This window comes from Pleurodeles waltl, chromosome 1_1 (assembly GCF_031143425.1).
Source record: "Pleurodeles waltl isolate 20211129_DDA chromosome 1_1, aPleWal1.hap1.20221129, whole genome shotgun sequence".
NCBI classification, from domain to species: domain Eukaryota; kingdom Metazoa; phylum Chordata; class Amphibia; order Caudata; family Salamandridae; genus Pleurodeles; species Pleurodeles waltl.
This window is the reverse complement of record NC_090436.1, coordinates 834,322,369-834,334,512: the sequence shown is the minus strand read 5'-3', so window position 1 is coordinate 834,334,512 and position 12,144 is coordinate 834,322,369. Positions and strand designations below refer to the sequence as shown.

The window sequence follows — 12,144 nt, the reverse complement described above, 5'->3', positions numbered from 1 at the left end:
GGTGTAGAGGACTTTGGCAGTGATTTATCTGTTAGAGAGGATTTGTGAGTGGAATCTCAGTTCTCTGATGATGTTGACTCATTTGTTGTTATGGAGTGAAGGTCTTTGACTGTTGAGCAGGAAATTGGTGTTCCACAGGTAACAGTACCTCAAGCTTACCCACAATCTCTTGGACTTGTGCTTGCTTGAATAAGCCCGGAGGAGGAGCTGATGCTCGTTGCTCCGGATGTAGTCCAATCTGCGCTAACTCCTTTTACTGGAGTTGCTGGTTGTTCTGTGGACACAGACAATTTCACTCCAATTGATTATTTAAATCTCTTCATGGATCTCTTGACAGTATGATTGTTTAACTCTAGCATGTGGCACACACAGTTTTGCCAGACCACTAAAACTACATCAAATATTTTGCATCCAGTCTTGGAATTTCCTTTTACGTTATAATTATGTGAGTCAATCATTACATGACGCAAATTAAACCTAATATTCCCCAAATACACTGGTTTGTTCAGTTGATGCTGAGCACCAGATACATGATGTCTATCATAAACAGAGAAAACTGGGTAAATATTTTCATGTTCTTGCTTTCATACAAATGAAATGTGGCCTGGTACTTCACAAGATTGAAAAAAAACATAAAAAGATCAACAGATTTATTTCAGGTCTTTTATTGTGCTAAACAAATATTTTACTTTTATTCTCGCACAAACTAAAATACATTAGATTTATTTCAAGTCTTTTATTGTGCTAAACAAATATTTGACTTTTATTCTCGCACAAACTAAAATACATTGTATTATGTATCATACTGTATTGCGTTGTAGCATTCTTTAATGCTTCCAACCTCTCATCATGTCATTTGACATCAAAAATAGCAAACGCTGCAGTTCTTTGTAATTCTTTACCTGTGCTCAGCTATCTTCATCTGTATATTTGTCTCGCTGGCAACATATTTCATGCAAATAATCAATGTAATGGCAAAAGAGGTGTAAAACACAGAGCCCTGCTTTGAAAATAAGGACATGTCGCAATAGCCATCAATGTGTTGATATGGGTCCCAAAGCACTCAGAAGAAATACCTGCCTCATAGTGATTTATTTACAAATACAATTTTTATTTTGCCACAGCAGAAAACAAATTAGCATGTAAGACATGAAAACTCCATTCTTCAACCATGACATTTGCACATGCCTCTCTCCAAACAAGGGCAAGCGATTCAAGAAACCCCCGCACCCTTGTGTTCTTGTGCATCGTGTGTAATGATTTTGCAATGAAAATGAAAAAGTCATTAAGTTCAAGCTGAAAAACAGATCTGTACAAATTCACTGTTATTGTCAAATGGCTGAATCATAATGTCAAAGTACAAATCCTTGGTTTAAAAAATCGGAATGTTGACAGGGAGGCACTTAAAAGAACAGTAGATTCACAATGGATAGCTACCAGTTAGTGAATCTCAAATGATACTTTAATTGATGAAGGCTGTGCATTGGCATCATTGACTCTCTGGAAGGAGACATTGCATGAGGAGAGTTTAACTTGGATTTTAGGCATAATTTGATGATAATGTGCAGTGTTTTCACAAAAAGTGGCCGTTTTATCAATTTCACATAAGTATTTGTTTACATAAAGCAAGATTTTAGGAATGAATTCTGTATGTAGGAGTTTCGCCGACTGGACTTCATCAGGGCTTTGAATGATATGGGAATGAGATTACATTCTCTTATGCCTCATTGTGCAACATAAAAATTATACATAAAAAATGGAAAATCAAGCACCTTCATCTGAATTCATTATGATAAACTGGGCACAGCACAACAGGTGGCTCTCCGTACTCAAGAGAAATGTGTGTGAAATGCGATAAAAATCATTGTCCGGCTCAAGATCCCATTCTTCGTGCAGAGAGGGTGTGCATGTTTCTCTTTTCCAGCAGGGCTTGGGAACACAAAGAGGCGACTATTGCCTGTGTTTCCAAGCCTTTCTGTGTACAGCCCATGCACTAAATGGGAGTTTTTATACTGAACGTATGCACTGAAGTCTGAGAAAAAGAAATTCTTAAACCCTTTCGATGTCTGTAGAGCGCAAAGAACGGATCATGATAAGGCCTCAGATGATTGGTTTTCATGCAGTCCAGTAATAGCATGCAAAACATCAACGTGCACTTATAATTGTGTCTGTGTTACCATAGTGAGACCATGTATTAATATTTATCCCACAACTTCTTAGGTTGGTTGTTTTGAAAGCTTGATTCAAAACCTATGATACCTTTATGGTCTGGAATGGTTGAGAGGTGCCAAATTGGAGGGACAATACTTAAGTTTGGGTAGAAAAACGAAGTTAGCCGAAGTCCCTTGGAAATTTTTATTGGATAGCTGCTATTTAGCTGACTGAAACTACGAAGCCCATGTTGTGATACTGGCTTCCCTCAGACGAGCAATTTCTTGGGTCTTAGCTGCAGAGCTAATGCCACTTTTATTGAGTAGTTTATCCCCAAAAGGAATTTGCAATAAGATATTTTAATTGTTTAATTTGTTACCATTTACTTTTCCCTTCTAAATGTTTGTGCTGTTTACAAAACATTTGACTAATCCATTTTAAATTTCCACACGTCCTCAAACATTCTTTTTATCTAAACCTTTACAAAGTTGTAGAGGTTTAATTAATGTTGAAAGTACTTTGTTATCCGTATTTTTAATGAGAAGTACAGCCTTCCTGTCACTGAATACTTGATTTCATGTTTTCATTTTATTTTATAAAAGGCTTTTCATTTCTAGTCATTGGAGGTCAGGGTGCACTGCGAGATTAACCTGCTCAGTGTTGCAAAACGTAATACTTTTTAGTCATGACGTTTAGTTAATTGTGTATTCGAATATTTGTTTGTGTGTCCCTTTCTTCAAGCCCCATTTGTGGTTACTGTGCTGGCTCACCAGCTTCCCATAAGGAGTTCCTTAAACTCATTCAATGCCCCATTGATGTAATGCGTGCAGTGAGACTGCCCATACATCTTCCTGGGAGTTTCCCGAGAGCTGTCACCCAACTCAAAGTAAATAGCGAGGATCCCATAGCAAAAGAAAAAAATGAAAATGTATCGATGTTATATTAGAAAAGCTGACACCTTTTCTGCCAATGCTTAATCTGACAATTTCATTTTTCAGGGAAGGAGAACGCTCAACTCTGGTGAAACTACTGGACTAGCTTCGTTTAGTCCCAAACCTCTCCTGATTATGGCACAAAATCTGAAACCTGTCTTGCTTCGCATATCGATCTCAGATGCAATAACATGGAAATTATAGCTGTCTCTAAAGCCAGACTGGCCTATAAATCAGTCAATCTGTCGATTTCCGAAGGGCTGGTCTGACACCGCAGTGTGTGGGGCAGGACTCTGGCTATTTGAGGGCCTGTTTAGGGTCTACTGGACTGGTTTTGATGTTGATTTCCCGGATATTACCACAAACATTGCCTGCAGCAAGCACCAATAAAAGCAGTCTTCCATACCTTTCAAAATACATATGGAGTGTAAAAAAGTTAAAAACTGCCAAACTTGCAAATATGGGCCATGGTTTTAAATATTTAGGGGCATATTTAAGAGCCCCTAGCGCCACCGGAGCATCACTGTTAGTGACGCTCCGGTGGCACTATGCACTGCATCGTATTTACAAGGTGGAGTTAAGTCACTTTTTGTGGCTTAACGGCACCTTGTAAATATGGCCCCTTCACATGGGGCACTTTGCGTCCAAAGGGTGTGCAATGGGTGTTGCTGTGGGCGTGCCACAGCAACACCCATTGCATTTTGACGCTGCCTCAGATTTACGAGTATTCGTAAACTCTAGGTGGTGCCAAGATCTAACGCGACCCTAGGGGTGGCGTTAGCAGGGCGTAAGGAGGAGAAATGCTTTCATTTCTCCTCGTGTTTTTGCTCTTTCTATGTGTGCTTCAGTCTGCAGCACAAATAGAAAGAGCAAAGCACCATTTAATATTGTTTTTGTGCAGGAAGGTGTTCCTTCCTGCTCAAAAACAATCTCCCCCTCAACGCAGCCATCCTTGCACAATGGTGCAAGGGTTGCTGCATTGGCACACGGCAGCAAATTCAGTGCAGGCTCAGGAGGAAACACAGGTGTGTGCCTTATTCTAATAAATATGGCGCATCCCTGTGTTCTGAATATTATGGTGCGTGACGCTGCCAAATTTGGCGCTGGGACGCACACCATCATTTTCCCTTAAACCTGGCCCCTAATTCACTAATGGGGGCATCTAATTTTGGTTCCCGGGCATGTTTTTTGTCTTAGCCCGACCCTGGCTCATTTAAAGTGTAGATTCTCACGATATTGAAGAACGTGAATAACATGTTTATTGTTCTCCCACTCAATAGCACTCAATTTATTGACCTCAGAAGGTTGAAAGGCTGAGTGTACTCACCAGGATTGAACCTTTGACGATAAGGGCAAGAAATATTACAGGTCTGGATGCATTAGTCTGCTGAGCCCAGTAGATTAGTAATGCTGACACAACATGGGCTATGACAAATATTTGGAAGAGCCGAATAAGTTACTTTGAACTAGACAAGATCTTCTCTCACACTCATCAGGTTGTGTTGCGTCACCATTATCGGGAATATTAAGAGATGTTCAACAAAATAGAGGCACCAATTTCTTAAGCTCCAAAGTTACCCCGCAGAAGGTTGAAGATAAAATATCGACAGATGGGTATCAATACATTCTAAATTATTGCATATTACCTTTATTTTCATCAACTGAAAAGTGCTAAATTATGTAAATTCACAAGTTATAGAGCTTTTCAACTGCATTACTATTATACCAAATCACTACATTCACCTGATTCATATAATCTGAACCAATTCAGACAAGATTACAAGAGGAAAATAGTTTTGCCCCCATAGGACGGCCGCATTTCTGGCATTTTTTGTGTATGGTAGTTTTAGATGGATATGTGAGACCTGTTAAGACGATCTACTCAAACACTTCCAGAATACCCAGCATGTACCCAATACTGACTGAAGAACAACAGACTATGGCCCTAATTATGTCATTGGCGGTAAAAACCGCCTACTGCTGGGGTGATGGCAGCCAAAAGACCGTCACCGCAGCTACCATCTGTCCGCCATACTATGATCACTGCTGGACTTGCGCCACAAGAAGGGCAGAAATCCGGCAGTGATCATAGTGACAGATGGTGGTAAGGTGGTGCTGCTACCACCAGCACAGCCAGGCCAGTAGACCGCCACCAGCCATATCATGACCTGTGATACGGCCTGGCAGTGTTCAGCTAGCGGGCGCTGCTGGCAGTAGCAGCGCCCCTTCCCGTTCCCTGCCGGAAGACCAACTGGAAAAAGGTAAGTTGGGCTTCCGACAGGGGAGGGCGGTGGGGGGATTGTGTCTGTGTGTGTGTGTGTGCGTGTGGAGTTGTGTGCATGAAGGTGTGAGTGTGTGCGTGAATGTGTCTGTGTGTGTGTAGTGTTGTTTGCATGGGTGTAGGCATGTGTGTGAATGCGTGTAAGAATGGTAATGTGAGTGCATGTCTGCATGTCAGTGTTAATGTGCGTACCAATGTGCGCAAGCATGACTGGATGTATGTGTATGCCAGTGTGAGTGAGTGGGTGTATGTGTGTCTGCGGGTGTGTGCGTGTATGAGGGGTGATGGGATCGGAAGGGGGGAGTGTGGGTAAAGGGGGGGTGAGGGTGTCTGGGGAGTGTTGAGGGGGTGGGTGAGCTGCCTACAGTGACAGGGAATGAATTCCCTGTCACCTATAGAGGCTACCACCATGGTTTTCGTGGCTTTACTAACGCCACGAAAACCATGGTGGTAGGCTGTCTCAAAATGCTGCCAGCTGTACTATAGCGGCCACCGGGCTGGAGATTGACATCTCCGGGCCAACGGGTGCTACCGCCCTGGCGGTCTGAGTGGAGAAGTGGCGGGTTGGCTGCAGCCAACCCGCCATTTTCATAATGTGGCGGTATGTACCGCCAGCCTGTTGGCGGTACTGCTGCCACATTACCGCTCACCGCCGGGGCCATAATGACCCCCTATATGCCTGTTTGGGAGAATGCATAATTAAAAACCGACATGTAATGTTCCTGGATCAAGTATTTGCACAGGAAGGTGTTTGTATGGATCCTTACAAAACTCGACAATGTTTAATGGACTGGTCCCTACCACAGTAAAACAAGCTCAAAGTTTAATTAGGTTTGCCAGCGTTTTCAATGTCTTATTCTTGTTTTTTCTTCTTGAGTATACCCATTGTTAAAGGATTGAACACCTTTTTCCCATAAACACAACAACCATTTAAAAGCTAAAAAAATTAATCGCTCATCAGTGTTACAACATCTGAATTTAGTTTAACCTAATGTCGAAGTCTAAAGACACGGGCGTAAGTGTGATATTATCACAGTGTTTAAAGGGTGATATTGTGCAACCTGTAGCACTCTAATGCAGAAATATGGTTTTGATCCTGATTCTACGCATTATCACTGATATGGAATTACTCTCGAGATGAACAGCGAGTGCTCATTTAATGAAAACATTAATTGCTTGGAACTCGGCCGCTGTACATTGATCACTGACCTTGCATCCTACTGGCACAAAATGGCATGAATACAGGCAAGCAGGTTGTGTACTGTCAGCCAAAACCAATGAAAAGAATGATGTACCACTTCAATATCTATCAAACTATAACACCAGTGAACTACTTGTTTAACAGAGGAATTTAACCATTTACCACTAACCAAATAATCTCTGCTTGTGCTGTACCGATAGTCTTCTTTCAAGTTCTAAACAAATGGATGAAAATCGTTCATGTCTGAGAGAGAAAGCTTTATCAAAATCAATTTACTATGTTATGGCCAGGTGAGATTTACCATCAGCCGTCCCTTACCTGGTCCTTTAGGCGCACAACAATCCTTGAAAGTTTTACAATGTCACTTTCACCCACGAGACTTTACCAGTCCGCTCATGAGACAGCAACAAGCAATCCATGATGATATTCTGGACCCCTGGAGCACAGGCTACACAGACACTCATTCCTTGCAATAGGTTAAAACACCCATTGGTATGCAGTGAATGTGATCCCCACCTTTACAGGGAAACATCAACTTCAACGTGGTATTGTTAGTCCTGATTGTAAAATGGGTACTCAAACAAATAAGCTAGGGTTATTGATTGTCAACAATGTCTCATTTTACAGTCACAAGATAAGCTTCTTCCGCTCTAACATTTATTCCCAACTATCTAGTCTTCTTCTGAGATAGTGAATGCCTAAATGCTAGTAGGTGTCCTGAAGGGGGTGATACCGCCTTCACTGACATTGAAACATTCTAATGTGGAAGCCATGGATATCTCGCAACAAAGCATTTGAAACTCCTACATGTTCAAGGGTCCACTCATTTACAGCCCCTTTCTTCAAAAGTGCACACATTTTAATGTTTTGCATCATTTAATTTAAGAAATAATTGGCGCTACACTTTGTTAAGTCTAGAAGCTCCTGAAATTGTTCTGAATTCTAATGTGTCCTAACAACATTTATATGTGTCACGTGTGTTGCCATCCTCATGAAAAACAAAAAGGGTAACACCCTTGAAAAATAAATGACGGGATTATCCATCTACTACCGTACATAACTTCAGGCCCCAGTAGAAGAACAACTGGCAGGACCAGTCAAACCAAAACATCTTATCACAGCCCTCAAAAAGAACTCAGGGCCTTACTCAGTGAAACACACGACCACAGACTAACCTGTAGCACATCTCGCTCAAACACACACCAACACACGTTGGTTGTACACCGTCCATTAGTCCATGTTCGGTGACCGCACAATCCCGCCTGTCCATGAAACAGATTTAGTTTCACTTTTTCACCTGCTACATTCACATGACCTAGCAGAGCACAAAGAGAGCACAAGACTGACAGAATGTCGCGCTCTGTCTCCCTGGTGTAGCCAGATTTCGACAGTTGTGTGTGCTTGGAATAAAATGGCAAGCACACCCTGCAGCATTATGTTTGTCAGGCCCCTGGATGTCTTGTTCTTTACAGATTACATCTCTGCTGAACAAATTTAAATGTGATTTTGGGAGCAATAGTTGAAATTACATTTCATGTGAAAAACAAAAATGTTTGAAATGTAGTAATTTTATGACAGAATATGAATGGGAATACAATAATAATGTTCTATACTGAGAAAGAGGTCTATATATGTTTTAGAAATAATGTTATAGCACGTTATACATTTTGCACATTTGTCAGGATAGACTTCATAATAGTTTTTTTTTTCTGTCTTAACTAGCTGCCGTAGAAACTGATTTGATACTACCCCTTCCATCAGGGAGAGCTGTTTATTTATCTCAAAATTAATAGATTTTCTGTGAAGTTTAATTTGTGCTTTGTATGAATGTTCTATTTCCTCGAGCAGAAGCTTGTTATGAATGAAGCTTAGAATTGAAGCTGTTCTCAAGTAGAAATAAATCATGATACTTTTAGGAAACTTCCAGAGGTCCCTGGCTAAATGTTTTGAAACAAAATCTATTCCTGAACTATGTGTTTCAGTTAATGAAAATATCCATAAGTAACTGTCACAAACAGAAGGCCAAAAGCAAATGCCACTGGTTAGAAGCATACGTTCAAACTCAAAGTCAAAAGTCAAAACCTAAAGGGTAAAAACATAGGCCAAAGTTCAGAATAAACGCACATAAACTAATGTCACAGATGAAACAGAACGTGGGAGACCCAAACCAAAAGAACCAGAGTCCAAAAACGTGCCCAAACCGAGGTGACTAGAACAACATTGGAGGGGCTGACACAGCACTGATGTCATTGTCATCTCAGAGCTGAGAGAGGGTCAGGCAACACTCTGCTGGTACCTCAGATCCAAGAAAGATGATGAGTATGCATTATTGGGAACTAGGCGCAGCTCGTGGTGCATTGATGGGAGCCCTGAGCTTTCTTGACAGGGACCAGGCTCTCCCCACACATCCTCAGCTAAGGGGGCAAAGTACCTCCGAAACATAAAGCAGCACTGCTCCCTGCTGCAGCAGTGCCAAGTGTCCATACACAGAGGCAGCAGGCACTGACACATGCAAACAGAAAGTACAGACAGGAGACTTTAGGTGCACACATAGGGGGCTTGTTGGCACCCAGGCCAGAGGATGGAAGACAGAAATATACGACATGGGAGGGTGGTGAGTCAGAGTTGTGGGGGTGGAACAGTCAGGGAGCTCGAGGACTCAAAAACCGGAGTCAAGGGATACCAGACAGAAGATTCTTAGACAGCATAGACAAGGCAAGGCAGTGACATGAGGCATGAGTGTCCAAACATGAGGCTAGAAGACTGAGACAGAAGTCATGAGGGCACAGACAGGAGGCATGGGAGCAGACACAGGAGGCCTGAGGGCACAGACAGGTTGAATGAGAGCAGAAACAGGAGGCATGAGGGCAGAGACAGGAGGCCCAAGGGCACAAACAGGAGGTATGAAGACACATACAATAGGCCTGAGGGCACAGACCAGAGGCCTGCGGATACAGAAAGGAGGCAAGAGCACACAGTCAGGAGGCATGAACACAGACAGCAGGCATGAGGACACATTCAGGAGGCATGACGACACAGACAGGAGGCCTAACACATCTTCAGGAAGCATGAGTGCACAGGTAAGATACAATAACACACAATCAGGAGGCATGAGGACACAGACAGGAGACAGGAACACACTGACAGGAGGCAAAGACATATAGACAGTAGGCAACAACACACAGACAGAGGGCAAGACCATACAGACAGGGCATGAGGGCACAACACGATGCAAGAACGCACAGACAGGAGACCTGAGGAAGTAGGAGGCAAGAACACACAGATTGGAGGCAAAAACATACAGACAGCAGGCATGTGGCAGATAGCATGCATGAGAATGCATACTCTGAATACAGAAAGGAACAGACAGGAGACATGCACAAAATACACTAGTAAAGAGGACAAAGTTAAAAGGTAACAAGCCACATGAGTGTTGACCTGGAACCATCGGGCTGTAAATAATAATGTGCAAAAAAGCAAAAACTAGATGGCAGATGCAGGCCTTCTATATCAGTGCACCCAGGCTCTGTGTTTATAAGGGCCTCACGAACCCTGCTCAGGAATGAACTAAAGACACACCTCTTAACGAGCACTAAATCAGATTGCAGTAACAGTTCACTTCTCCGAGAACACCTTGTCCCTCCAAACAGTCATTGACACTGCAAGGGCTCCACAGTGGATAGGATAGGATTACATCCATGATTATTATACCTTCATCTGCTTCATCTCAATTATTTTCAGGGAAATGAAAGTACTTCCCTCACCTGCCAAACAAAAGTATCATAATGGGCAGCCGCGGACAATGGCCAAAAGGTCAAGGTAGCAGTGGGTCGAAAAGGTTTGAGAACCACTACACTAGTCTGTCGGTGAAAAAGAGATATTCCTCTGGGTTTTAACAAGATGAGAATGATGCTGTCTTAAAACAATGGCCAAAGGGGATGACCCCAAGTCCTCTATACACTTTTCCTGAACAGAAGATCGTGGATGCACCAGATCTAAAAACAGGCAGGCCACACACAGGCCTACCAGCTAATGGTGCCACCATGTGCACATGATACACACTCTTTTCAAACCGTCACTGGCTGAAGTGTCGATATCAAAAGTTGGAATGGAAGGTGAGTTGGAAACATCTGCCCTGAGAGGGTTTTCAGCTTGTCTTTCGAGGCTCTATTCCTCCAATATTCATGCAGGGTTTGAACACACCGTGCAGCTTCAACAAGATATTGTGTTTTTGGGATGGCGGAGACACTAGTCGGCGGAAGGTGACAGAAATGTCTCCTGGGCAGCTCTCTGCATGACATCATACCCCCTCCAATGTCACGCCCCCTCCTCACAACAGTAACTTGTATTTTTGTTTGGCATGTATTCACATAGAACAGCAGAGTCCTTTATCGATCATCTAGTAATATACATCCCCCTTCCAGACTCTCTGTAAGAATTGTTGGACACCTTTACTGCTTCTGCCAGAAAGTTAGCCATATGAAAATCACCCTCTTGCCATTGCTAAAGTGTCTGCAAGTACTATACAATGAGTTCAAGAATAGTACGCAATCAACTAACTTTTGTAGATAATGTCAATAGCCACTTCCATTTGGCACTAATATGGTTTCATGTGATATAATTTAGCTGGAAATATAATTGCCTTGGCACTGAGCTGGCAGTCTGCCGTAAGTCAATCTGCCAACGGAGCTTGCATTTCGGTATGAGTTATTTAATTATTTGAGGTGTGAATGGAACTGGTGAGGTGAATGTTATAGCAGGGAACTGCAGGTACTCATTGCTTATTTTAGGCTAGAATAGTTCCAGTGTATTTGACTGGCACTGTAAATATTGAAAGTGGTGACACTTTCAAGATAGATCGACTTTAAAAAATGATGCACTATACAAATGCAGTAGCTTGTTATTGAGCGATACGCACAATTCTCCCTTATATGTTTTTGATACTTATGCCTAAGGCCCTGACTGTGGCATGCTGATCAGAGGAGTTCTTCGGTGCCAGACTTCTTCCAAAAACGTGCACTTGTATCGAGTGCTATCATTTTACCATTAGGGCTGACACACTTGCATGCAGCTTCTAGCTAAGCTCATCAAACAATTCTGAATTAGTTTCCTATTTACTTGGAATATAGAGACTGACGCTCACCTTCAGTGCCCCCAAACTGCAGGATTGCTGCGTGTGGCGGATGGCACCGGGCACGCCCTCGTCTGTGCCCGATTATTCCCAGAACAGGGGTCAGAGGCTGCTCTTGGTGCCGAAAGCGAATGTCTGTCTGGTTCAAGTTTGCTGCACTCGTACATCAGATGGCACCTTGTACTTCCTCTCCCCCCATTGTTTTAGCAACGAGTTCAAAGGGCAACGCTGGTGTTGATGAAAAGTGGTTGCCATGACAAAGGCTGCTACGATGTACAATTAGTTAAACAATAAGTATGAAAATACAAGTTCTGCGATCAAGACTCAAGCGAACAGCAGGTCAAAAAGGCAACACTTGCTCATCAGTTTCATTCTGAGGGACACTGGCAGCAAACTGTTTCTAGCTCTCACGCCACGGTGTTTACTAAAACCATTTAGGATCGATAGG

At 42.6% G+C, this 12,144-nt stretch overlaps 1 protein-coding gene across 1 annotated transcript in view; it reads right to left on the bottom strand.

Annotated features, from left to right (window-relative positions):
• The window catches only part of GDA (guanine deaminase), a 599,621-nt gene extending 587,740 nt beyond the window's left edge, over positions 1 to 11,881 (bottom strand). Inside the window, exon 1 of the mRNA XM_069228937.1 lies at positions 11,709 to 11,881. The gene's annotated coding sequence lies outside the window, so the exon portion shown is untranslated. The remainder of the gene's footprint in view (positions 1 to 11,708) is intronic.
• Between the last annotated feature and the right edge of the window lie 263 nt (positions 11,882 to 12,144).